General features: G+C 33.0%; 2 pseudogenes; both read right to left on the reverse strand.

Moving 5' to 3' along the window:
* Positions 1 to 14,481: 14,481 nt before the first annotated feature.
* LOC120155843 lies at positions 14,482 to 16,936 on the reverse strand (annotated as a pseudogene).
* Positions 16,937 to 19,155: 2,219 nt separating this feature from the next.
* LOC120155820 lies at positions 19,156 to 22,067 on the reverse strand (annotated as a pseudogene).
* Positions 22,068 to 26,859: the final 4,792 nt, after the last annotated feature.

Raw genomic sequence — 26,859 nt, forward strand, 5'->3', positions numbered from 1 at the left:
GGACTTTGGAACAGCAAAAGAACACTGGATATGGAGAAGAGAGAGAGAGATTTCAAAAACTTTCTAGGGATGTTTTCCCGCTTAGTCGAGAAGTTTGCTTTCGCTGTTTCGTGAGAGATGGTAAGAATTGGGTCGGGCCGGTCCGGGTAAAACTTGCGATGTGTCTATGGCGGACCGGTATGATTTGGGTTATAACTTAATATTAAAATTTTTATTTAAATTTAATTATATATATATATATTGATTGTTTTTTCTAAATAATAAAAAATATATTTAAAACAATATAAATAAGAGTCAATTGCATCGCACATCTTTCAATTATGACCCACATTTTAAATTTCTCCCTAAGCTTTTAAATATTTTAATTTCATATCTAAATTATAACTATCATTATACATTAGTCTTCAAATTTTTGAATAATTTATTTTCATCACCAAACTATGACCTTCATTCTAAATTAGTCCCCCAAACTTTTTGAACATTTCAATTTCATCTCAAATTATACCTATATATTAATCAAATCCCTTGTTAATAAAATTGTTAGGCCAAGTTATATTATTATATGCTTTTTTTAAAAAAAATAGGTTAAACTATTGTTGAATTGACTATACATTTGGATGAATTTCAGGAAGAAATTAGAAGATTCAAAAGTTTGGGACTAATTTAGAATGAGATTCATAGTTTGGGGTGAAATTGAAATGTTCAAAAGTATAAGGACTAATTTAGAATGAGAGTTATAAGGATGAAATTGGAATGGATTCCTCAGTCTCCCAGGTGGCCTCCAGAATACCACGGTTACTCCAAAGAACCTTAACCATCGAGATACGTCAACTTCTCATAACTCGATCCTCATAGGCAAGAATCTGAATATGCTCTTCCTCATAACTCAAATCGGGTCTCAACACGATATACTCAACAAAAATCATATCGGACGGGTTAGAACGGTAATGTCTCAACATAGAGACATGGAAGATAACATGGATGCACTCTTGCTCAGGTGGTAACTCAACCTGATAAGTAACAGGACCAACTCGACGTAGAATATGATAAGGTCCAATAAACCTCAGACTCAACTTGCTTTTACAACCAAACCTGATAACCTTCTTCCACGGAGATACTTTCAAAAAGACTATGTCACCTACACTGAACTCAATATCCCATCTCTTTAGATCAGTGTAAGAGTTTTGCCTATCAAAAGTAACCTTAAGCCTATCTTGAATCAATCTAATTGTACTCTCGGTCTCCTTAATAAGACCGGGTCCTACAATTCTCCTCTCTGATAACTCAGTCCAACATAACGATGTAGACACCTATGACCATACAAAGCCTCACACGGTACCATCTGAATACAATTCTGATAACTATTGTTGTAGGCAAACTCAGCCAAAGGCAAGTGAATATCCCAACTACCCCAAAATCTATAACACACCCTCTCAATATACTCTCTAGAATCTGAATAACCCGCTCATACTGACCATCAGACTACGACTGATAAGTCGTAATGAAATTCAATCGGGTAACCAAGGCCCCATGAAGAGCCTTCTAGAATTGATGTAAACCTCAAATTTTGATCAGAAATAATAGATAAAGGAACCCAATGAAGATGAACAATATCAGAAAATACAACTGAGCTAATCTATCCAGAGTGCAATCTGTCTGAACTGGAATAAAATGAGAAAATTTAGTGAGACGATCAACAATAACCCATACCAAGTCATTCTTGGATCGTATCACCACTGACAAAATCCATAGTTACTCGCTCCCATTTCCACTCAGGAATTTGAATGAGTTGAAGTAACCTAGATGAAAACTGATGCTCAACCTTTACTTGCTGACAGGTCAGACACTTAGCCACATCCTCAGTGGCATCTCTTTCCAAACTAGACCAAAAATACCTTTCTCTGAGATTATGATACATCTTGACACTGTCGGGATACATATAATAGGGGCTATTGTGAACCTCTCATAAAATAGCATTCCATAATTCATGATTATTTGGAACACAGTTACGTCCTCAAAAACATAATACAGCGTCTTCATCGAAGGTATACTCAGAATCAGAACCCTGCTCAACTCGTTTTGCAAATGGAAATAGAGATGCATCGAGAGATTATTTTGAATTATTCTCAACTGCCAAAGTAGGTTTAATTTGGAGTTCAACTAACATGGTACCATCATCAAATAGGCTCATACTGACGAACATTGCCCTCAAATCAGTAGTCGCCTTACACTCAAAGCATTAGCAACTACATTAGTATTCCCAGGGTGATACTTAATCTCAAAATCATAGTCTTTCAGAAACTCTAACTAGCGACGCTATCTCAAATTCAAATCCCTCTTAGTCAACAAATATTTTAGGATTTAGTGATCGGTGTAGATATAACACTTTTCACCATAAAGGTAGTGCCTCCAGATTTTCAATGCAAAGACCACTGTAGCTAACTCCAAATAATGCGTAGGGTAGTTACACTTATATGACATCAACTGACGATATGCATAAGCTACCACTTTATCATCCTGTATCAGGAAAAAAAACCCAAACCAGTACGTGAAACATAACTGTAAATTGTATAATCATTTCCAGACTCGGGTTGGATCAAAACATGTTCTTGGGTAATAACAAATTTCAACTGTTCGAAAGTAGTATGCTGAGCTTTATCATAGGAAAATGGTACATTCTTCCTCAGAAGTTTTATCAAAGGAGTTGAAATCATATAAAACCCCTCAATGAACCTCTGAAAATAATCCGCTAAGCCCAGAAAACTACGAACCTCGACCACGTTCTTTGATTTTTTCCAATTCAAAATATCCTCAATCTTTTTCGGATCAACGGAAATACCCTTAGCCGAAATAATGTGACCTAAGAACATCACATCGCTAACCCAGAATTCACACTTACTGAACTTTGCATAGAGTTGTTTTCCTTCAAAGTATACAAAACAACCCTCAAATACTCATCGTGTTCATTCTCAGACTTTGAGTAAATCAGGATATTGTCAATGAAAACAACGAAAAACTTATCCATATACAGTTGGAAGACCCAATTCCTCATATCTATGAAAGCATCAAGAGTATTAGTCAATCCAAATGACATCATTAAAAACTCATAATTACCATATTGAGTATGGAAGTCGTTTTCAAAACATCCAAATCTTTCACCTGAAGCTGATAATACCCATACCAAAGATCGATTTAAAAAAATTAATATACCATTGATCAAACAAATCATCGATGCGTGGTAACGGGTATTTGTTCTTAACTGTCAGCTTATTAAGTTTCCTGTAATCAATATACAAGCATGGTCCATCTTTTTTCTTAACAAAGAGCACGGGAGCTCCCCATGGAGAGGTATTGGGCTGAATAAACCCCCCGATCCAATATCTCATATAAGTGAACCTTGAGTTCCCTCAATTCCTTAGGTGACATACAATAAAAAGCCATGAACACCGGTGCAGTACCCGGATACAATTAAATTCTGAACTCAACTACTTTCTCAGGTGGTACACTAGTAACTTTTCTGGGAATACCTCCAGAAAGTCTCTTACAGTGCGGATCTGATCAATTCCAGAATTAGACTTTATCGAGTCTAAAACATAAGCAACGCATGCCACGAGATATTTCCGAATCATTTTCTCAATTGTCAAGGTTGGTATAACATTAGAAAGTTAACCCTGATACTTACGAATCAGAATAATCTCTTTATCATTAGGAGTTCTCATAACCGCTCTCTTGCGTTCATAATTTAGATCCGACCGATGTTTCTTCAACCAATTGATACCTAAAATAAGATAAAACTCATCAAACGGAAATTTTATAAGATTTGTCAGAAAGTCTCTCCATAAAGTTCGAGAGAACAGTTTCTGTAATTTTGTCATTTACTACAGATTGACCAATAAAAAACTGAACGATAATAGGACAGGTAGTGTGCCAGACTGGAATATCAAGATTATAGGCTACGGAACTCACAACATAAGACTGGGTAGACCCACCATCAAGAAAAGAAAAGTAATAAGCATAATGAACAGTAAAAGTACCTGCAATAACATATGGCTCATCCCGATCCTTACGACACCGCATAGCATAAACAAGTGCATGTTGTCTAGACTCGGACCTCATAGAACCTCTACCCAGGTAGATCTCCACTTTCTTGAAGAACCCGGTGCATGACTAGATGAGATATGTCGGTTTTGACTTCGACCCCTCGAGGTCTGAGATGATCCCTAAGAACGAACATGTGTCTGATAAGTTGAGTAGGAGTCTAATAAGTCAAAGTATACTACGGATAATCTCTCATAAAATGCTCAGTGGAACCACACCTGAAACATGCTCCTTATTTCTTGAAGTACTCATCATCATACTGCTTGCTACAGAATGTATAAGTAGGAACAACCCGCTGTGCAAAAGAAACACCCCTACTCTCAGACTGACCAAAATAAGCAACATATCAAAACCCAAAATCAACCCTCATTGTATCATCTTTTAATCATTTTCCAAGATGAGCAGAAGAACAAAAAGGACCCTCAGAACTTGATTGTTTCATTTTCAATTGTAATGCTCTCTACTAACATCGTTCATCTCCTCAGCAGTCTTAGTTTGTCCAGAAGCTTAACAAATTCCCTTTCATGGAGGGTAGCAATCTTGCTACGAATCCCCATACGTAGACCTCTATTAAAAAGTAGGCACTTATCTTCCTCGGTAGTGATAAGTCCAGAGCATACTTACTGAGGTGCAGAAACTCCATCTCATACTCCTAAATTATTTATATCACCCAATTTCAGATACATAACTCTTGCTTTCACTCTTTCAGATAACGACTACCCACAAATCGGCTTCGAAAAACTCTATAAAAACTCGTAAGTCAGCTTATCCCTCGTAGTATCATCTTCATAGAATTTCACTAATTTCGGGCATCATCTTTCAGTAGTAAAACAACAGCCTGAAGTCTTCGTTCAACCGGATAATCCATCTCATCCAACAAATGCTCGATATCCTCAATCTAGTATTCCTCAACAGACGGGATGCTCGAGAAAGCCCTTTGAAAAATTCTGCCCCATTACGTAATATCGTCGACAAGACAGTAGTGGCAGTATCCTCTGACTAGACCCCAGCAAATCTATAAAGTAAATGCAAAACTGCTCAATCAACAACATCATTTAACTCATTAGTAGCTCTGACTCCAGTGACAGATGTATGCTCAGTATGCTTGGTACGCTCAGTCGGATTAGAAGAATCAGACACTCGAGTATGTCTAGTCAGGTCAGAAGAATCAGATGTTCGAGTACGCCCATCAGACGACTTGACCTCAGGAATGAGAGGATCTCTTTCAGAAATAATCGTCTAACCTCCATGACCTCAAGCACTATCATATATGCGGGGAGTTACAGAATGACATGTACTCTTACGGGGATGCATACTAACTACTGTGAGATATCTGAAATAAAAGAGTAAAAAAATCTAAAGTCAGATATGGTACTGGAGTCTCGAAATAAAATATTCATAATTAAGAATATACAAGTTTAAAATCATTAATCATAATTTACGGTCAAAACAAAATTTAGAAAATATTTCTTGTACCCAAATTTTTTTATACATGTAAGAATCATTTTACAGAACAATATAAAATTTAACGAGCAACACAGTCCGAGAGTTAAACATTGGCTCTGATACCACTAAATGTAACCTCTCTAGACATGGCCTAGATATTACGGTCGAATCTCAGAGACCACAACAACGTTTGATTAAAAGCAACCAAGAAAATCTCATATCTTAACATGCATCGTCAATAAACTGTCAAAATCCAGGAGTTCATAATACTTAAAATATTCCACGAGTTCTAAATCCAAAACCAATAAACTATTTTAATGTCCCAACTCCCATAAAAAACAATACAGAAATATATGTATAATCAACAGAAAACAAATAATAAAAAGACCAAAAAGAAAACATTCATACAATGTCTGAAAGAAAATGGCTACTAATGATCCTCCAAGTACCGATCAAAAATCCTAAAAGTTTGAGTAATCTGAAAAGACAAAAACTAGAAAGTGAACTATGAATCTCAGTGTGTCCTCTAAATTAAAGCAGATATCCAAGTATATACAAAATAATAAAATAAAGTTTAACATTAAATCCGAATTAAATTAATAGAATACAATAACAATAGCACACTACTTTACCTTTTGGTACAGTTAAACAGAATGGGGACTTTCCCTTTGAAGATGATCCCAACCAAAAACAGAAATCGGAATGGGGATTTAGCTATCAAATGAGAGTCCCAAGCAAAACAGAACGAGGATATAATCTCATGCAGATGTCAGAATGTATAATCAATCCCATGCAGATGTTAGAATGAGAAATTAATCTAATGCAAATGTCAAAACGGGAAATTTATTTCGTACAGAAGTCAGAATGGGAAATTAATCCCATGCAGATGTCAAAACGGGGAATAACTTACCAGAGTCGATTTAAGAAAACAACGTCAGAAAATGGGTTTTTAATGAAACCTGAAACCAAGTTCCTTCACCCGACACTAACGGTAACGGTAAACAACAAACTGAAGGTGCTAGGTGAATGATGACGATGAGGCGGAAATAAAGATGCCGACGGTGAGAGACATGACAGCACGGATTGCGGCAAAACGGAGAAAAAGCATAAGAACGGTTAGGAGAGAAGGAAAAAAAAGAGAAAAAGTTGGGGAAAGTTTTTGCACGTATAGGGGAAAATGAGGGAAAATGGTTTTCAAACCATTAATGGGTAAATTATGTGAAAAATCCCTTAACCTTTAAGAGCTTACAATATGATACCAAAACATCAAAATATTCTAAATTTAACCCCTAGAAATATTGGAATGTTAACTTTTTTTTATCATTTTAAGTGTGTAATCCGACACCTATCACAATCATTAAAAAATTTATGAAAAATCAATCAACTAATAAATATTTGACATGTGATCTAATTTTTAATTTTCTTTAATTTATTATAAAATAAAATTCATAAATTTAAAATAAATAAATAAATTTTTCATATTTTTTACAAAAATGTAATCAATGTAATATATATTTTAAAATAAGAATTTGTAGTTATTTGAATTTAATCGTCAACAAAAAATTATATTTATGATTTATTTGTTTCATCAAAAATAATTTTAGAAAATAAATTTTATTTTTAAAAAAATATTTTTAAGAAAATATTTTTAGTGTTAAGATGATATTGTCTAAATTATTTTTATTCTTTTATATATTATTTCGAAAAAATATTTTTCAAAATCTATTTTTTTTACACAAACACCATGCAAATTTTTTGGTAGGTTTTTACTCTTTTTTAAGATGTACTCTTAAGATTGATTTACAAAAGGCTTTTGATTCTGTCGATTGAAAATTCCATTCCTGCTATTTTGGATGTTTTGAAACAAGCGATAATAAGTAGGATAATGAGAATCTAGATTCTCATTATCCGTAAATAGTGGGCTGGTGTGCTACTTCAAGGGTACTAAGGGATGAAGTAGGAGACCCTCATTCTCTTATCTCTTTGTGATCTAGATGAATGTTTTTTAGACTTTTGGATAAAATTATTTAACATGAGGTGTTTAATTATCATCCTAAGGTAGCGTTTGGTTCGCTGAAATGTTTATGAGAGAATTTGAATCTGTGAAGGAATTGGAATATGTCATGAATTAGAATCCATTTCCATATTCTATTTGGTTGGCTAGAAATGAAATTGAAATTCAATTTCATATTCGGTTTGGTTCGCAGACATATCAGATGAATTTGATTTCAATAATGTAAAATGAAGAATTGCCCTTTTTTGTTTTTTGTTTTACAAGGTACATGTAGTAATATATTATAAAAAATTAAAAAAATATTAAATTTTTATTTTATTGATTGATTATTTATTTCAATAAATTTTAAAAATCATGCTAATAAACATCATAAGTTAAAATCATCGCAATCAAAATATGTTAATAAGTTACCAAAAGATATAGAAATATTGCGATACATTCCAATCAGAGTATGTTAATTAGTTACCAAAAACTATTTTTATTCAATATATGAATTAGAAACCCGACACGACACGAAATAATAAAAAAAAATATTTTTATTCAATAAAAACATTGACTTAATTGAAAAAAATTATATATAGAGGGGTATTATTATAATTATTCCTAAATATATAAGGTAAAATTATATATATATTTTGGGTCGGGTCCGATTTTTTACCCTAAATCCAAACCCGACCCGACCCGAATATCACACTTAAAAAAACCCGACCCGAATATCACACTTAAAAAAACCCAACCCGCTCGACCCGAATATCACACTTAAACCCGACCCGACCCGAACAAAATAAAGTTTCACCCGACCCGAATATATGAATTAGAAATTCGACCGACCCGAAATTAAAAAAAATATATTTTTATTCAATAAAAACAGTGACTTAATTGAAAAAAATTATATATAGATGGGTATTATTGTAATTATTCCTAAATATATAAGGTAAAATTATATATATTTTTGGGTAGGGTATTTTTCACCCTAAACCCGAACTCGACCCGACCCGAATATCACACTTAAAAAAACCAACCTGACCCAACCAAAATAAAGTTTCACCCGCCCCGCCCCGAATATATGAATTAGAAACCCGACCCGACCCGAAATAATAAAAAAATATTTTTATTCAATATATGAATAAATTACCAAAAGATTGATGAGGGTAGTATGGTCAAATTTCAATTCCCTTCAACAAGAGAATTGAATTACATCCATTCTTGGATGGAATTCACTTTCCCTCAGGGATTCCAATTCCCTTGGAAAACTTGAACCAAACATGGGAAAGTGATGGAATTGAATTTCAATTCCCACCAATTTCAAGGGATTCATGCAAACCAAACGCCACCTAAGTGTTATAAGATCGACCCCTTTAGTGATTAGGAAACTTTTTTTAAAATTAATTTGGGGTAAATACAATATAATATCTGCTCAAAGATAACTCTCAACCTTTTGATATTGAAAGCTAACACTCTTGACATTCTCAGTGCTCGAACCAGGATCTTCAATGAATAACAACAATTCCTTTACCACGGAGACCACTTAATCCGTGCGTGATTAGAAGACTTTTAGTTAAGATACTTTGGTGATATTTTATACATGTGTCATCATACATCAACCTAAAATTAAATATCATCTAATATATTTTATAATCATAAACAATATAAATAAATTAGGGTTTCATTATCAATACATAACTTCTTTATTTTTATTCATTAATTATTTATAAGTAAAAATAACGTTGATGAAAAAAATATAGTTTTCTTTTATTGGTGTGACGCTATATCGTTTTTTTTGTCTTTGTTGATCGACAGTAATACCAACTTTAATATTGGTTGCCTACTACCAATATTTTTTATTGTCTTTTTTCTATATTGTATCTCTGTTTTCTTTTCTTTTTTTATTTTCAATAAGTCTGCCTGTATGACACGTTTTCATCTGCCTTTATAATACATTTTAATGTTTTTGGCATGTTTTTGGGTTGTTTGACCATTTTTCATTTATATTTTTTCTATCGCAACTGATCAAGATGACGCTTATCTGATATCTTGTTGATCTTCATTGCTTTGGACCATCGTATTGGAATTGGATACCCGATTTGCGTTCGTGGATAGCTTTTCACGTCACTTGTGTCTGATTTCATGTTTATCGATGGTCTTTCAATAGCTTGATCTCATTTTGTGGTTCATTTATCGATACGATCAGATCTGTTTGTATCTATCTTTGTTCGAGTTTCTTGGTTGGATTTTTAATCTCTCCTTATATGGTCATTATGATCTTAAATTGCTAGTTTTGTTTCAATGATTATAGGAAATTTTCCTAATTATGTGCTTAATTTACAATTGTGATTGTAAATCTTTATTATAATTTGGGATATTTCCTATTTGGGTTAATTCCCAAATAGGTGCCCAAACTATCCCTTTTGTGTCAAATAAGTGCCTACAATTTTTTATGGCCCATCCGGGTTCCAAACATTACAATTTTAGGTGCCCAGGTCGTCAACGCCTTTAGTTTTCCCTATTATGTGACACATGTCAACACCTAGTAATTTTAAAAAATATATATAAAATTTTTAAAAAATAAAATTATATGTTTAAAAAAAAGAAAAAGCAAAAATTTTGAAATAACCCCTAAACTTTGAAAACTTTCATTTCAACCCCTAAACCCACATCGATCGCCGCCCTTTACCATCGAATAAGCTCCACCCGACCTCCCCTCTCCCCGGTGACCGTAACCCCTCTGAAATTGTGATAGGTTGAAAATCAATCGACCCAAATCGTCGTTTTAAATCTCACACCCTAGGATGAAAATCGTGATCCCACGCGATTTTGACGGTGAATCGGTTACAACTACGACGACATGTAACTAGGATGATGTCAAAGACTACGTTGGCGAAGGCGGTGGTGATCGGAGAAGAAGCTGGCGGCAGATTAAGGTTAAGATTTAGTATTTTGGGGTTGTTTTATAATATAAGAAAGTTAGGGTTTTTAAATAAAATTTTAATATTTTTTATAAAAAAATAAATTTCAAAATTATCAGGTGTTGACACATGGCACTTAACGGGAAAAACTAACGGCGTTGACGACTTGAATACCTAAAAGGATAACGTTTGTAGCGTTAGGGTGCCTAAAAGGGAAACGTTTGTAACGTTAGGCACCCTGATGGGTGTAAAAAATTGTATACACTTATTTGACAAAAAAGACATAATTTGGACACTTATTAGGGCATTAAGCCTTCCTATTTTGAATAAAATTAGTTATTTCTATAAAAAAAAATTATAAGTAATCCTCAATTCACCATTGTGAAGAGATAATCCTCAATTCATCATTCTTTTTATTATATTATTACATCATCTTCCTCAAATAAGTTTTAAATCGGGTTTAACACAATATCTTTATGAGAAAATAACCTCAGTGACCAAAAATCCTAGATAGTATACGATTTTGACCAACTTTTTTTAGATTTGCGAAAATGACCAACAAAATCGCAATGCGATCTCTAATTCGCATTGCGATCTCCACTATCGCAAATTCACGTTGCATTTCGCATTGCGATAGTTGAAAATCGCGTTGCGTTTTCCATTTCGCGTTGCGATAGTTGAAAATCGCGTTGCGATTTTCCATTTCGCGTTGCGATAGTTGGTCATTTTCGCAAATCCAAAAATAGTTGGTCAAAATCGTATATTATCTGGGATTTTTGGTCACTGAGATTATTTTCTCTATCTTTATATATTAAAATTAAATTTAATAAAATCAAAATTTTTGTAGAATAGAACAGTAAATTTTCTAGGAATCCGACACTTTGGTGAATCCGACACTTTGGTTCAATGAAAATTACCAAAGGTGCACAAAATTCCTGTCTATCTTCTACGTTTATTCTTCTTAACCTACTAAGTGAACTTAGCCAGACCCTAACACTTAGATCCATTTTCTAGTCTATAAACAATAACCTTACTGTCCTTTTATTCTCATTCTTCTAATCAACGTTTGATCTTAATATCCGCCAACGTTGCAAGTACGTAGATGCATAATTAATTGTTTTCATATGTATTCTGTTCGGAATCTCTATAGACCGGGGATCATGCCAGCAATAAGGCACCCCGGATGTCTCGACCCACTCCGTACCACGTAAGAACACACCGGCGGTGAATAGTTGGGCTTGAACGGCGTTGATCTTTGGTTTCGACCTAAAATTTTGGGTTTTGCTTGAAAAATGAGTGGTGAGATTTACTCTCTACTCCCATTGTCTTGGGGGTTATTTTTAGCTAATTGAAAATATCTTTCACACAAACTAAACAGTCTAACAATGCATTTATTTAGAAAGAAAAAAAAGTTAAATACCTTGAGATAATAAAAAACTAAATAACTAGAAAATTAATAATGAATCACATATTTATTCTACACCGTGTCCGATGTCATGCCGGTCACTTCTGATGTTGTTATTATTGCAACATTGTCAATTATCTCTTCATTATCGCCATCGTTGTTATGCAAAAACACCATCATCATGTCATTACTAACACCGGCTATGGTTCCACCGCTATTGTTAACCTCACCCAAGCTCACATAGTTATAAGTGAGGCCACTAGGGTTTCCAAGCATGGAAAGTTAGTTAGCATGAGACCCTATGTTCATATTGGGAAGCATGTTGCATACATACAACAATGAAATGAGAGGCATTTATATGTATCTATTAGTTCTGAGTTTGTACCAGATGATCTTAATTTCACAATATCTCCCTACCTCCAAAATTATGAAACAATTAGGAAATCATATTTAACAACGTCGGGAGATAGGACCAAATGAAACGAAATGAAGGCAAAATATGCAAACGCCAATAAATCATCAGTAGCATCAACATCTTCTTCTTGTGCTTCTACGGATTATTTCGCATCCCAAGCAAGTTATGGTGTATATCCTCCATATCATGCTTCAATGGAGAGCCATTCGAAATGGGATGTAATGCCACCCTTTCAACCACCTTCGACAGAAGCTGCGAGTCCATGGGATCACTTTCTATATGCTCAATCATCTAGTGATTTTGGTGTACATTTTGAGTCAATGACGCTAATGATGGCGTGAAATACCTTAAATACTCTATCATTATCACCCGAAGATGAAAATCAAAGTCAACCATTCCTCGACAATGTCAAGAATTAAGAAAATATATGCAAACTTTATTATTATTATTAGTGATTGTATTTAGTAAAATAAATTTGAAATATTAACTCGTGATAAAATATTTACAAGATAAATAAAATTATTAAATTTGTCAAATCTTAATATTTATTTTTAACTATTATTTAGGAATTTTTTAAAAGATATGAATATGAAAATATTTATTTATAAAAAAATCATTCCTGGCGATGAATAAATTTTAAAGGATGAACATGATTTTTTTAAATGATATGAACATGAAAATGTTTACAAAATAAATAAAATAATTTTTAATTAGTAAAAGCCTGTTGGAACTCGTTATCCCCACATGAAGAGGTCCAATGAAATTTTCAACAAAAAAAAATCTGCTCATTGTCTAACATTTAGTTAAAGACTATAATTTTTAAATTTAAACGAAACTCGTCACGCCACATGACAAGTTCTATGATTTAAAAAATAAAATTTATAATTATTATATTATTTTAATTTCAATATATATATATATTAAAGTAATTCATCGTGTGGGCATGACGAGTTCGAAAAAATATTAAATAATTAGGTCGGACAGGACCCACAAACCTAGGTCCATTAAAAAATATTATCTGGGTAAACTTGTCACCGAGGTTTCCCTACAGCCCTACACTTGTAGCAAATGTCGTAGATTACAAATTAATGTTTGCGTTAGCCTATTGGGTCAAATAATTAATCACATACATTATTTTATCAATACTTATTTTGTAAAACAAATTAAAATGCAAAAAAATAATACAAAATAATTTAATAGATTTGAAATATTAAACAATAGTACTAATAAAAGACCTAGTTACAAGTATAATTAGGAAAAATCATCATATATCTTTTCATTATTTAGTAAAGTTATAGAAAAGTAGCAAACAACTTAAGAAGCAACTTAAACTGAGATTGGGTGGGGTGCGCCAGGCCCAACCTTTTCACCCCAAGCTTTAGTGCAACGTTTCGGGTAAAAATTAGCCCAATAAACTATGCCTTCCAAATGTGGGATGTGGGACTATTATCTAGATATTGCAACGGGTCGGGTTAAGGTCTTTTTTTGTCAATCAAACCCGACTCGAAAATATACACCATCCACCCGAACTCGACCCGACCCAAAAATTTTATACCCTCCACCCGACTCGACACGAAAAATATATACCTTCCACCAGACTTCGACCTGATTCGAATTTTTAGAAAATAAATCCAACCCAACATGATATAAATAAGGACTTAATTAAAATAATAAAAAATTAAGAAAACTGTATTATTATTCTCGAGTCGGGTCGAAATTTTTACCCTCCACCCGAAACCGACTTAATCTCACCCCTTAAAAAATATGACTCGACCCGAATCTAATTTTTTTTTTAAAAAAAAAATCCGATATCGTGTCGGACCGGAACTCATCTGACTTGGGTTATATTGCCATCTTTTATTATCCACATCTTCAATTTACAGGTAAATCTTGTGCCATGAAACTCCAAAACAAACTTCAAACAACCATTTCTTTATCAGATGAATGTTATTATTCTCGCATTTCTGAACTTTTATTATTTTCAATATACTTCTTTTTATTCTTAATCCATTTTCGTATATGTCTCAAAAAAATAATGCTAAACTAACTTCGAAACAATGTTTTTTTCTGCAGAGGTGGCCATGTGAATTCATTTGTTATTGAACACTAACTACAAAGACTGAAATTTTAAATATAATTATTTCGAAAATAGATACTTAATAAAGCAACTAATTCCAAGCATGCATACATATATATATAGGATAAAAGTCATTCCATCTTTCCATAATGCACAAAAGCCCTACGTCCAATAGGAATACAAAGTGTTGTTCGATCTTTAACCAACCGATTGCTATTCTGAGGTAGAGTGAACATCTTCCTCTTCATGCTTTAATCTCAGACCTATTATTATATTTTCCCAGACTAAAATACCTCATTAACTTAAAAATTCTCGAGTATAGTCGATATCAAAAGTCCTCGGACGAATTCACCTTCTAGTCTTCTCCTCGTGCTCCTTGTCCGACAGTGGCTGTTGAGGTTTTCTGTCATGATAAACTATTTGTTAGAAACACAAGTATGTATCGACAGGAAAGTGAAATGCATGCAAACCCTGAACATCCACCGCTGTTTAAATTTCCTCAATCAACGACAATGCTGCCTTCATAGGCCTTTCCAACAAGGGAAGTACGAGTACAATCAAACAACCTTAGTAAGACTGAAGTACTCGTATCTACCTATGGGCCAGCGAGACCAATTATAAAAGCAAAGTAATTTTTGCCTAAGCCACAACATTCATAACATTGGCTACTTGCTCAAAGTCATTCATATATCGAGGGCATAGTGGACTACCAACAGCTATGTCGTTTTTACAGGACCAGATAAAGAAACAAAATGACTCGTATCACAAGAATAAATGACAGTAATTTTACCTTTCTAGAGATTCTTTATCTGAGCTTTCCTTCTCTGTGCTTGGTTCAGCAATTGAAAGAGACTGAAAAACATAAAGGCTCATCGGCTGTGGGTGGATTGAACATAAAGGATGACAATAATGGATCGGCTTCAACATTGGAGGAAGAAACACTGCACGAAGATCCCCCAAGAAGGTCATGCAAGTTTCCTTCTCGTAGTTTTTCTCAACATAGAAAATTTCAAATTCGATCCACCCTTTCGTAAACTTCGCCTGCGCTGTACGTAAATCCAGTCAAGGAATAACCTGAACCTTTCATCAAGACATTCCAACTCACAAACAAACAAAGAGTGTTAAACATACCAAAAAAATCAAACTATAAAAAAGAAGAGGCTTTTACGTAGCCAAAATATAAGCTTGGCAATTGTGAGCCAAAATGTATTCAAGTTTTGCATGCATTGCATCGCCATGGAAAATGTCGTTAAACACCATGGTAAACATCAAATCAAATTGAAGTGGTAGCATTCTTAGAGTAGCACATATTATATAACAGCCTTGACGTCAAAACGAATTAAACCCAGACAAAGCATATTAAAAAGGATATCTTAAGAAAATTCCCATGTTGCATGGTAATGTGGCTAACAATACCATCCCTACCCTCTTCACGCAAACTGGGCACACCTGAAAAGGTAACATTCCACCAAACGCCCATAAAGAAAAATTCAAATTTAACTCTCAAGCAATGTAGTGTCTAAGAGACCAAAAGCACATTTAGTTTCGAAGTGAAAAAACAAAGAAAGTACAAATGCAAGAAGAATCACATAATTCATCCAATTGATTTTAGAGTTTAAACCTAAGCAGCTTCACGTTATACACCAGAAATGAGAATGATATAGCAAGCAACATCTGTAGCTCTAGCAGCAGTAAAATTCACAATGAAAGACACATAATCACCAGAAATGAGAATGATATAGCAAGCAACATCTGTAGCTCTAGCAGCAGTAAAATTCACAATGAAAGACACATAATCAGCAAAATTATGAACAACAACATCAACATCAACTCAGCTGTAAACCCATTCCCATTTCAATTCGTTTTTCCCAATTATGAACAACATACGCATTTCTATTACTTGTATAAAGTTAAAAAATACTCCTCCATCAACATGCAAACTACCTAAAAATAGTTCATATTGATTCCTGACAAATTCAGTAAGAGAAAAAACAAATTTAATCAATAGAAATAAACTCTCATGAGAAAGTAGGAAAAGGTTACCCCATTTTTCACTTCAAGGGGATGCTCCTCGTCCATGTGACAACAAAGTCCAACAATATCGAAATCCTCAGCGCAGAAAGGACATAAAAACTCCGCCTTGAAATCCTCCTCCATCAAATTCTTCATATCCTCCTCCCAGAAACGATCTAAAACACAACAAAATCAAAATTGATAAAAAAATTCCGAAAAAATCATTTAATTCCTTATTTTCCCCCAAATACAAGAAAAATACAAACCAGATCGGGGTTGATGACGCCTAGAGGAAGACGAAGAAGAGAATTGGAAAATCGAGATCTCCAAGACCTTGACTCCATTTCCCCCTTTTTGTTGAGAAAAGAACGCTACGTTTTCCCCTCGTTAGAGTTTCGATCCAAGTAGTTGCGGATTGTGAATTTATTGAATCAAGTCCCTAAAGAGTCATAAACTGGTAGTTTAATTGTCAAAAAAACCCCTAAAAGCGAAGAAATTAAAAGAGAGAAGGAAGAGGAAGAAAATATAGGGCAGAGACTCTCCACCGAACTTCGGGTATAAGAGTCATGCAGGCGTTCAGCTTTTTTATAAACACGTTGTTTACTTTATTTTATTTTATTTGCTTTTTTACAAACTTACCATTAAGTATTCCTAAATTGTGGAAACGGTCCTCCCCTTCTTCGGAATTTTTACTCAATATATTATTTTTAAAGATTAATATCAAAATAGTACCGCTCATTTTTAATTATTTGTCACAATTAGGTATTTTAGTTGAAATTCAAGGTGACTAATTTGGCATGTTTTAACATCCATGACACAATTCTTGAAAGAAATGAATAATTGAATGAATTTATGTTATGTAACCTTAAAAATACCAACTCATCAAATAGTTTTAGCATGGTTATCAAAATCGTACCGGAACGGTTGGTTCAACCGGTTGAACTGTGAATCGGTGATCTGTCCGGTCCGGTTACCTCACAAAACCGGCCTGACAATGAACCAGCTGAAAACGATAGAACCGGTTGAAAATCGACAACGGTTTAAACCGCCGGTTCACTTTTTTTCTTTTAAAAAAATTAAGCCAAACGACGGTTTGTTCAACGAGCCAAGTCAAATTCGAGTATTGCTGAGCTCGACTCGAGCTCAAAAACTTTAAAAGTAAGTTCAACTCAACTCAAAAAATCACGAGCTAAAATTTATCAAGTTCAACTCGAACTCGAAATATAATATTAAAACTTGAACTCGAAAAGGCTCGAACTCAAAAAAATTTAGAAGTTCGATTGAAGCCTAAAATTTGAGCTCAATTGAAGCGAAAGAATAGTTCGCTTTGTGCTCACAAAAATATGTATGATTTTGAATGTCAAATTATTCTATTATTTATAGAAGTAAGTTGGGATGCTCTTATATGTTTCTTAGCCATGTGGATTTTGTTCTCATATTTTTTACTCTTTAAACTTTTGGGATGCTTCTATGTTTCTTAGCCATGTGAGATTATTTTTAAAAAAAAAAAATTAAACTAAATGACATCATTTGTTATGATTTTTTAAGCCCCAATTTTATTTTTTATTATATAATTATATTATTATTTAATGTTTTACCTTAAATATTATGTTGTAGTTGATTTGAATCATTTGTTTCACTTGATTTTATGGTTTTAATTTATATATGTATGACTTGTGATATTTTTATACCTTTTAATATTGTAAACTTAAAAAAAATGTTACATATATATATTACTTTGATTATTATGTAAAATTAAAAAAATATTATTCTATATAAAATCCGATTTAACCGCGGTTGAACCAATGAATCAGTACTTTCACCGGTTCAATGTTCGGTCCGATTTTAAAAATATTGAGTTTAGTAATATAATTCTAAAAAAATAATATTCTTTCTAAAGATTTGGGTTTGGATAATCATATTAATAAGATGTATATACGTAAGCATAGAAGTGTGTAAAAAAATTCGATCTAGTCCAGCCTTTGTTTTGCCTTGCAGCCTTAATCTGCTTTTAATTTTAATTTTTCCAAATAATTTTAATATTTCTTTACTTTCTTCTTGTGGTTGCTAAGTATACGTGGGTTGATAAATATTTTTGGTAAATATTTATTATTTTTTATTAAAAATTTGTTTTAGATTTATTTAAATATATTTTAATAATATAATAAAGGTATTTAATATGTTGTATAAATTTATAAATTATTAATTTTATTTTTATTTTTTATAATTAAAATTTTTATTCAGATTAGATTCGGATATTCAAAATACGGTTTTTTTGATTACAATTTTAATAATCTAAAATTTTTCGGATATCTGAAATTTCAATAGGATAACATCCGTATCCAAAATGAACACCATAAGCATGATATATAAGTCTTATCTATATTATAAAAAACCCAAAAGCATGCAAAAAATTTAAACGAATTTTATAAAAGAAAATCTATTTTAAACTCAACACTGCAAATGTAATTAATTAAACCAAATTCTTTATAAACTCAAATTTTTAAAAAATATATTTTATTCACTATCATTTATTTCTTAATTATTTAAATTTTAAATTGATTTTCAATTTTAAATAATATTAATTAAATAATTAATTGTCAGTTTTAAGCAAAATATACTTGAGAAGATAGACTACTATAATATTCAATTTAGACTAATCAATCGATAGATCATATTATATAATTATATAAAAATAATATTATTAATTAAACAAGAAAGATTAAAAATTCGGTTGTAAATAATTACATAATACCAAAAAAAAAATCAGCCGGGGAAAATTTACCCACATTGCCCTATATGTAAATCCACGTGTTGTCCAAGCTATTCATACATGAACAAAAGAGAAGAAGCAGCAGAAAAGGACAACTAAAAACCAAGTAATGGTTAATTTCTCTATTGTTGAAACCAAGATGAACACAAGAACAGCTAGGAAGATTGAGATTACCGCCGTCGAACCCTTCCGATGACCGCCGTTTGTCGGAAACATCAAAGGGAGTGCAACTCCTCGCCGTTGAAGAACACTTTCGAGGGGAATCCATCCCTCGCAGCAATGTTAATGGAAGGGGTAATTTTCTTGGTGAATGAGATAACCGATTGTTGTTTTCCGGGCACCCTAGGATCTCTCTCCGGGTTCGCTCCGTCGGTTTCTGCAACTATAGTTTAATCCGGGAAGTCCTTGCATGAATATAGTATTGTAACACCATCCAATTCCAGGCAGTTCCATTGAAGGAATACATCTTTTGAAACCGGGGTTGCTTTATCCAATTGTACCGCAGCAAACCAATCTGGGAAGGCGATTTCGTCCCAGTTGAAGATTGTGATCCTAGCACTCCATCCTCGAGAGAAGTCCAAGTAAACATGCCAGTTTATGTTGACTCGCAGTTGTCACCACGGCATAGGATTCGGCACTGTTAGGTGTTTAAGATCGGCCCATGCCCTGGTTATAGCAGTTCGGTTCTCAAATGGAACAAGAAGTGCCTCCGGTGGAACAAGAACAGCCGTTGCATTAGTTCTACAAGTGTTGCCAGTGTTGCTAGGGCACCCACATGCGCAAGTCGGGCATGGGATGACTGATTCGTTGAAGTATGCGGAAAGGATACGCAGCACTTGGGCTTTCATTCTTCGGCTGTGTAATATTGCAAACCACCTGCCAGCTAGCAACTACGGTCGTATTGATGGCAACCCACTAGGATCGGGGAATTGGCTGGGACTTACACGGACCGGAGGACCACATTTGTAATCAGGGTTCAATGCCGTTGATCTTCCAATTCTGAGGAGGAGAGATCTCAGAACGGTTGAGGTCCGGTGGCATTTTAAAGACCTGCATCTGGAATACTGAACTGACTTGCTAGGGTCCATTGTTAGTGGCAAGACGTACCGTTCCGGCAACAATTCAGGATCAGCCCAAGGATTGTATATCATTGGCCTTTGTCGGAGGCAGGTCAATAATCGTTGGCCTCCTCTCACAATTTAACACATTAGCAAAATCCAGATCCCTATAGTACTGCCCTTGCGGACCAAATAAGCAGTCCGTTGAATCGACAACATATGGATAAGCCCCTTTCATTATATATATAAATTCATCCCTCATCCAATCAAACTCAATTTCCAATTATCGAGTCGCCCAAGGGGGTTATGGTTGAGATAGTAACCTGGCCCAGTAATTTGTATCATGTCCTCGTCACATCATACATAATACTGAGATCACCGCTTGCCGAGGTAGGAACTCATCGTCTACCGTAACATTTGCTTTGAATTTTGGATCTTTGGTGCAACAAACTTGCATCTCACTTTTACCTGGAAGAACCAGCAACAGAAAATATATGTCCATCAATACACAAACAGGATATCCAAAGAAAATTCATAAAAAAATTGGAAACAAGATGAAACAACAACTAGACTAATGCCGGAAATTGTGATCCGGCAACAATAATCAGTCTAAATAGCAGCCATGAAAACTTGAAACGAGATCAAAGAGTTTCCATATCTATTAAACATGGTCCAGAAAACTATACTAAACTAAACTAATGCTCAAAGTTGTGATCCAACAACAACAATCAGTCAAAATTGCAGCCATAAGAACTTGAAAACAAGATCAAAAGAGTTTCCATATCTATTCAACCATGGTCAAGACTCAAGATAACTAAACTAATGCTCAAAGTTATGATCCGACATTGACGATCAGCAATTAAGAGCCATAAGAACTTGAAACAAGATCAAAAAGCTTCCATTTCCATTCAAACCTGGTTAAGAAACAGTAACTAACATCGAAAAAAAACCGGATAAGAGGCTAATCCTGATAAAATCTTAAACAAAATATGATTTTCATTGCAACAACAGAAAAAAACCCTAGTAGAAGAGATTCAGACCCTAAAAATAAGGTGCCTATTCTATTGACAAATGTTCAGATTCTAAACAAATGATCACTTCAATCAAATCAGAAATCATAAAAACACCAAACATTTCTACTCTTTTATATATGATGATCTATGGATCCAAACCAAACATTGAAATTTGACCAAATCCAAAAAAATCCATGCAGGACACAACAATCAAACATACATATAAAATATAAAAACAAAATTACCCATTTTTTACCTTGCATAGAAGGCTTAGGACAAATGAACATCATTAGCAAGCTGAATAGTTTCAGGCAAAGGTACATTAGGAGGCTTCACTCCAAACTGAGTCCCAAGAAGCTTAACTTGAACTTGAATCTGATTCAAATCACCGGCAGTCTCAATCGCCGTTTTCAGATCGGTCATCGGGTACCCAGCAAAAACGGTACCGTTCCCAACATTGGCAGGCAAACTCGTCCCATCGGCCAAAACCGCGTTCGAAGCCGAAACCAAGTACTCATCGTTTCGAAACCCAACAAAGACCTTCCACGATTTAAGCTTCTCGTCGCCGTTGTTCAGCACTTTTAAAACGGACTCGAATCTGTACGGCTGGTGCTTGGGATCCGTGGGTTTAGCTTGGTTCCGGAGCTGTAAGCGATAAGTAGACCCCATTGCAAGAATCGGCGGGGTGATGGAGCAACGTCGACGGTTTGAGATGAAGAGAAGGGTAGAAGAGTGAGAATGAGTGCGAGGTTGAAGACGAAGAGCGGATTGTAGCTCTTGTTCAACGCCATGAAAATCTGGAATTTCGAAGGAGAAGGATCGAAACAACGAAAGCGAATCGAAAGCGATATTAGCAGTGAAAAAGAAACGCGCTGGATTAGTGTTCGAACAGGACAGCTTAGAAAGAGCTGGAAAATTTTTGAAATTATTTAACTCAAGCGGGGAGTTTTACCGTGCGAAACTTTAATATACGATTAAAAAAAATTGTTACTGATTTTATTATTATTTAAATAATAAAATTGGTAAAAATAAATTATTTAAAAAATTATTATTTTTATTTAAAATTTTAATATTTTTTAATATTTTCAGTAAAATACCAAACAATAACAAAATCGGTAGAAAAAAAATAACAAAACTGATAGCGCTTTACATGTTTTATTAACAAATTCGGTAAAACGCCTATTAATAACAAAACCGATAGAAATAATAATTTTTCAGTAAATTTTTACTGATAACGCCTTTTTTTAACTGTATATTAAGACGCTGCACGTGATCATTTCCTCAAGCATTGTATTTTTTAATATAAAGTTCGATTCACGTATTTATTTTGGTAAAATACATGAATGGACACTAAATTATAAAAAATAGTATTTTTAACCAACAAAGTTTAGGAAATTACAAAATATAATTAAACTTATCCAATTATTATAAAATGATCCTCGAAGTTATCGAAATGTGTCACTATTACTTATAACATCTGATGAATATTTTATAATAGTTCAATAAATTTAATTATTATTTTGTAACTTCCAAAATTTTAATGACCAAGAAGATTATTTCATTTAGTAACTATTTAAGTACTTCACTTTATTTATTTCCTGGTAAATTACTTCTTAGTCAGTAAATTATACGATTAATTCTAATTTTGCCAATAAACAAGTCACCTTTACCAATAATCAATTCACCTTGACCGACTTTTGAAGTTTTAAAATTTAGGGTAAATTATACAGTTGGCTACTTAATTATTTAGTCTTTTTACTTTTTTCATTGATCTTTCAATTTGGTGTAGGACACCACTTAACTATTTAATTTGTTCAATCAGCCCACTTTTCGTTAATATTTGATGGCAGTGCTAACGTGGTAGTTAAAAGAATTTGTATGTTTATTCATTTAGTTCTTAATATTTATACATTTAGTCCTTAATTTAAATTAGGACCAAATTGAGATAATGTGTAAATATTAAGGACTAAATGTATAAATATAATAATTCTTTTAACTGTCACATCATTATTGTCATCAAATATTAACGACAAATAATCTTATTGAACAAATTAAATAATTAAGTGATGTCCTACACCAAATTAAAAGATCGGTGGCAAAAATAAAATGACTAAATAGTTAAGTAATCAACTGTATAGTTTACCCTAAAATTTATATTAGTAACATGTTTAATCTTTGGATAAAGTATATAAATAATTCTCAAACTTTTAGTGTGCTTTCGTTATGGTCACCCAACTTTTGAAACTTATAATATAATCATCAAACTTATAGTTCGTTTCCATTTTGGTTATGTCGTTACCTCTCGTTAGTTTTTACTGACGGGGCACTTAACGTCGTTAACTTTCTGATGTGGCAGCTTCTTTCTTCTTCTTCTTTTCTTCTTCTTCTTCTTCTTCTTCTTCTTCTTCTTCTTCTTCTTCTTCTCTTTCTTCTTCTCTCACACTATCTCAATGAAATCTTAGATCCAAAACCTTGTCATTTCATGAGTTCTTTTTCTCTGTCCATTGATTTTAGTTACCTTAATGTGTGGATTTAGATGTGAAATCTAAATTGTAGTGGTTACGGGGAGGAGATTAGCCAAGTTTTGGAGCTTTTATTCTTAAATCTGCATGAAATTTAAGGTAACTGGTGCCTAGAAAATGCCAGACCTAGATTTATAGAGATTCATGTAGTTGGACTTGTTTTATACCTTTTACGTTGATTAAAGATCTTTTGAAAGAAAGTAGATTCCATAAAGTAATTTGGGTGACTGTATCAAAGGAATTCAATGTTACAAAGTTACAAGATGCTATTGCGAGTGCATTGAATTCAAAGAACGATTTGGTCGGAGAAGAAAACAAAGTCAGGCGAGCAGCAATGATTTGGTCGGAAGTATGTTGTAATCCTACATGATGTGTGGGACAGATTTTCTTTAGAGGAAGTTAGAATCCCTGAGCCGAGTAACAACAGTGGATGCAAGATGGTATGACAACTCGTTGTCTAACCGTATGGGCTGTAGGGATACCAGTGGCACCCCTTTCAGAAGAAGAGGCATTGATACTATTCTTGAATAAAGTTGGGCCTAACATAGCACAAAGTACAACTGTAATGCCAACTTTGAGGCTTGTTGTCAATGAATGTGATGGTTTAAGCAAATGAATGTCAACTGAAGCATTGATAGAATTATGTAGGATACATCTGTGTTTGGGTGAATTTAGGGTAAAAATTTTTTCCCGAGAAAGTAGAGAGAGAATCTGAATTTTCTTGTAAAAATGAGAGAAAAAAAGAATTCAAGACATAACAAGGTTTTAGATCTGAGATTTCATTGAAAGAGTGTGTGAGAAGAAGAAGAAGAGGAAGGAAGGAAGAAGGAAGGAAGAAGAAAGAAAGAAAGAAGAAGAAAGGAAGAAAGAAAGAAGAGGAGGAGGAAGAAGAAGCTGTCACGTCATAAAGTTAATAAGTGTCATACGTCATCAAAAACTAACAGAATTAATGGTATAGATCAAAATGAAAACGAACTAAAAGTTTGATAGTTGTATTGTAAGTTTCAAAAGTTAGGGACCATAATATAAGCGGCTTAAAAGTTTGAAGACTATTTATATATTTTATCCTTAATCTTTCACACATTCAATCAATTTAATTTTCTTTTTACAAAATTATTAATTTATTCTAACATTCTACATAATACATATTCTTTTTCTCGATTGTTCTTCAAATCCATATCCCATTTTTTTACCTCCTCTCCAAATTTTTTATTTTATTTTAATGATCAAAGAGAAAGAATCCTAAAATTAGGTGATCGTTAGTGTAATTTAATTTTTTATAATTGAATTTTATTTCAATAAAAATATCTTAATTTAGTGACGTTATTGAAATTTGAAAACTTAGAATTATGGTTTATAGGTCTGGGCTGTCAACTTTATTGGAACAAACCTCAGCCCTAATCATGGTCATTAATCTCGGCAAAATTGGTCTGATATCGTAGCCGGACTAATTATTTAGCTTAATATAGCACAAAATAAATTATTTAGAGATCTACGGTATTTATTACAATGATTTGAAACTCATCACGTTGAAATAATATATTTATTTAAATAATATTTTTTTTATTCAAATTTATCACGTCAAAATGATAAATTTTAATAAAATATACTTTTTTATTATATTTTATTGTGTCGGGGTGAAAAATTTTAATAAAAAAATATATTTTCTTAGAACTCATCACTTCAACGTGATGAATTTCAAGTTCTTTAGCAAATATCGTAGTTCCTAAAATAACAAATCTGATATCGTCTTAGAATAAATAATTAACACGCATATCGTATAGGGCCAAAATTGCCTTAATCTCATCAACGATGATTCCCAATCGAGCCTGATCTTTCAAATTATGAATTAGTGTTGTATCCTACACTCAAAGTACACAACATAGGATTACCACGTCAATCTAATAAATTGTAGTTTAAAGTACATGAATATATATTAATTATAAGATGTTGTTTTGTTGAGTCTTATAATTATTAAAAGTTATAAAATGATTATCTAATTATACTATGTTTGAATCATTCGATTATTAAAAGTTACAAAATGGTCACCGACTATTCATATGTTTCAAACTTGTCCTTTTTTGTTAAAAAATTAACAATAGTCTGAGTTGGACGTTAAACTACTGACTGAGATATGATAAAATATGATCCTAGAATCTCAAACGACTATCATATCTCAGTCAGTGAGTAAACGTTCAGCTTATACAATCAACTTTTTAATGGAAAAAGGTAAATTTGAAACATATGAATAGTCGAGTGATCGTTTTGTAATTTTTAATGGTTGAAAAATTCAATAAAGCAACATCTTATAGTCAGATGATAATTTTGTAACTTTTAATAGTAATGTCCTATAATTGAGGGACCATTTGTGTATTTTATCCTAAATTATAATGTCATCAACTTTCGATATTTAAGTTCAAATCAAGTTAAAGTTATTAAATGGTCTTAATGATTAAATAAAATATTATTCTCATTAATATTCCTGGGTTTAAAAAAAATATTTATGAATGTACGTATGTTGTTAATGACTAAAAAGATTTTAAACATATACTATTTTATAATCACCTTACGCTATCTTAAAAAAAAACTTCAAACCAATTTATAAGTCAACTCTTTAAGCGTCTCGTGTCTCTTAAGTGTCTTTAATTGGATGCACGTATTTTTTAATATTCGAAGATACAAATATTTGTATTTTAATATATTCGAAGATAGGATATTTGTAAAATAAATACTTTTTTGACAAATTTTAAATCTAATTTTAATTATATCCAAAGGGAGTGAGAAGAAAAGACTATAGGAGATGAAAAAGGAATGCTCCCACATATATACAACCCGTGAAATAAGAAAATATGAGAAAATAAAGATGAACAACTTAGATATAGGGGTGTAAATGAACATAGGGTTCGGTGAATTTTTTGTGAATCGTTCGTATAACATTAGTTTATATTCGTTTGTTAAGCTAAATAAACGAGTATGAACAAAAAAAATTATGTTTATTTAATAAACGAACGAACACGAACAAATGTGTGTTTCGTTCGTTTATGTTCATTAACAAGCTCGTTTATGAGCTCGTTTTTCGACTAGTTTACTTATGTTCATGAACAAATTCGTTTACATAA

The sequence above is a fragment of the Hibiscus syriacus genome, unplaced genomic scaffold (assembly GCF_006381635.1).
Source record: "Hibiscus syriacus cultivar Baekdansim isolate YM2019G1 unplaced genomic scaffold, ASM638163v2 tig00111208_pilon, whole genome shotgun sequence".
Lineage (NCBI taxonomy): Eukaryota > Viridiplantae > Streptophyta > Magnoliopsida > Malvales > Malvaceae > Hibiscus > Hibiscus syriacus.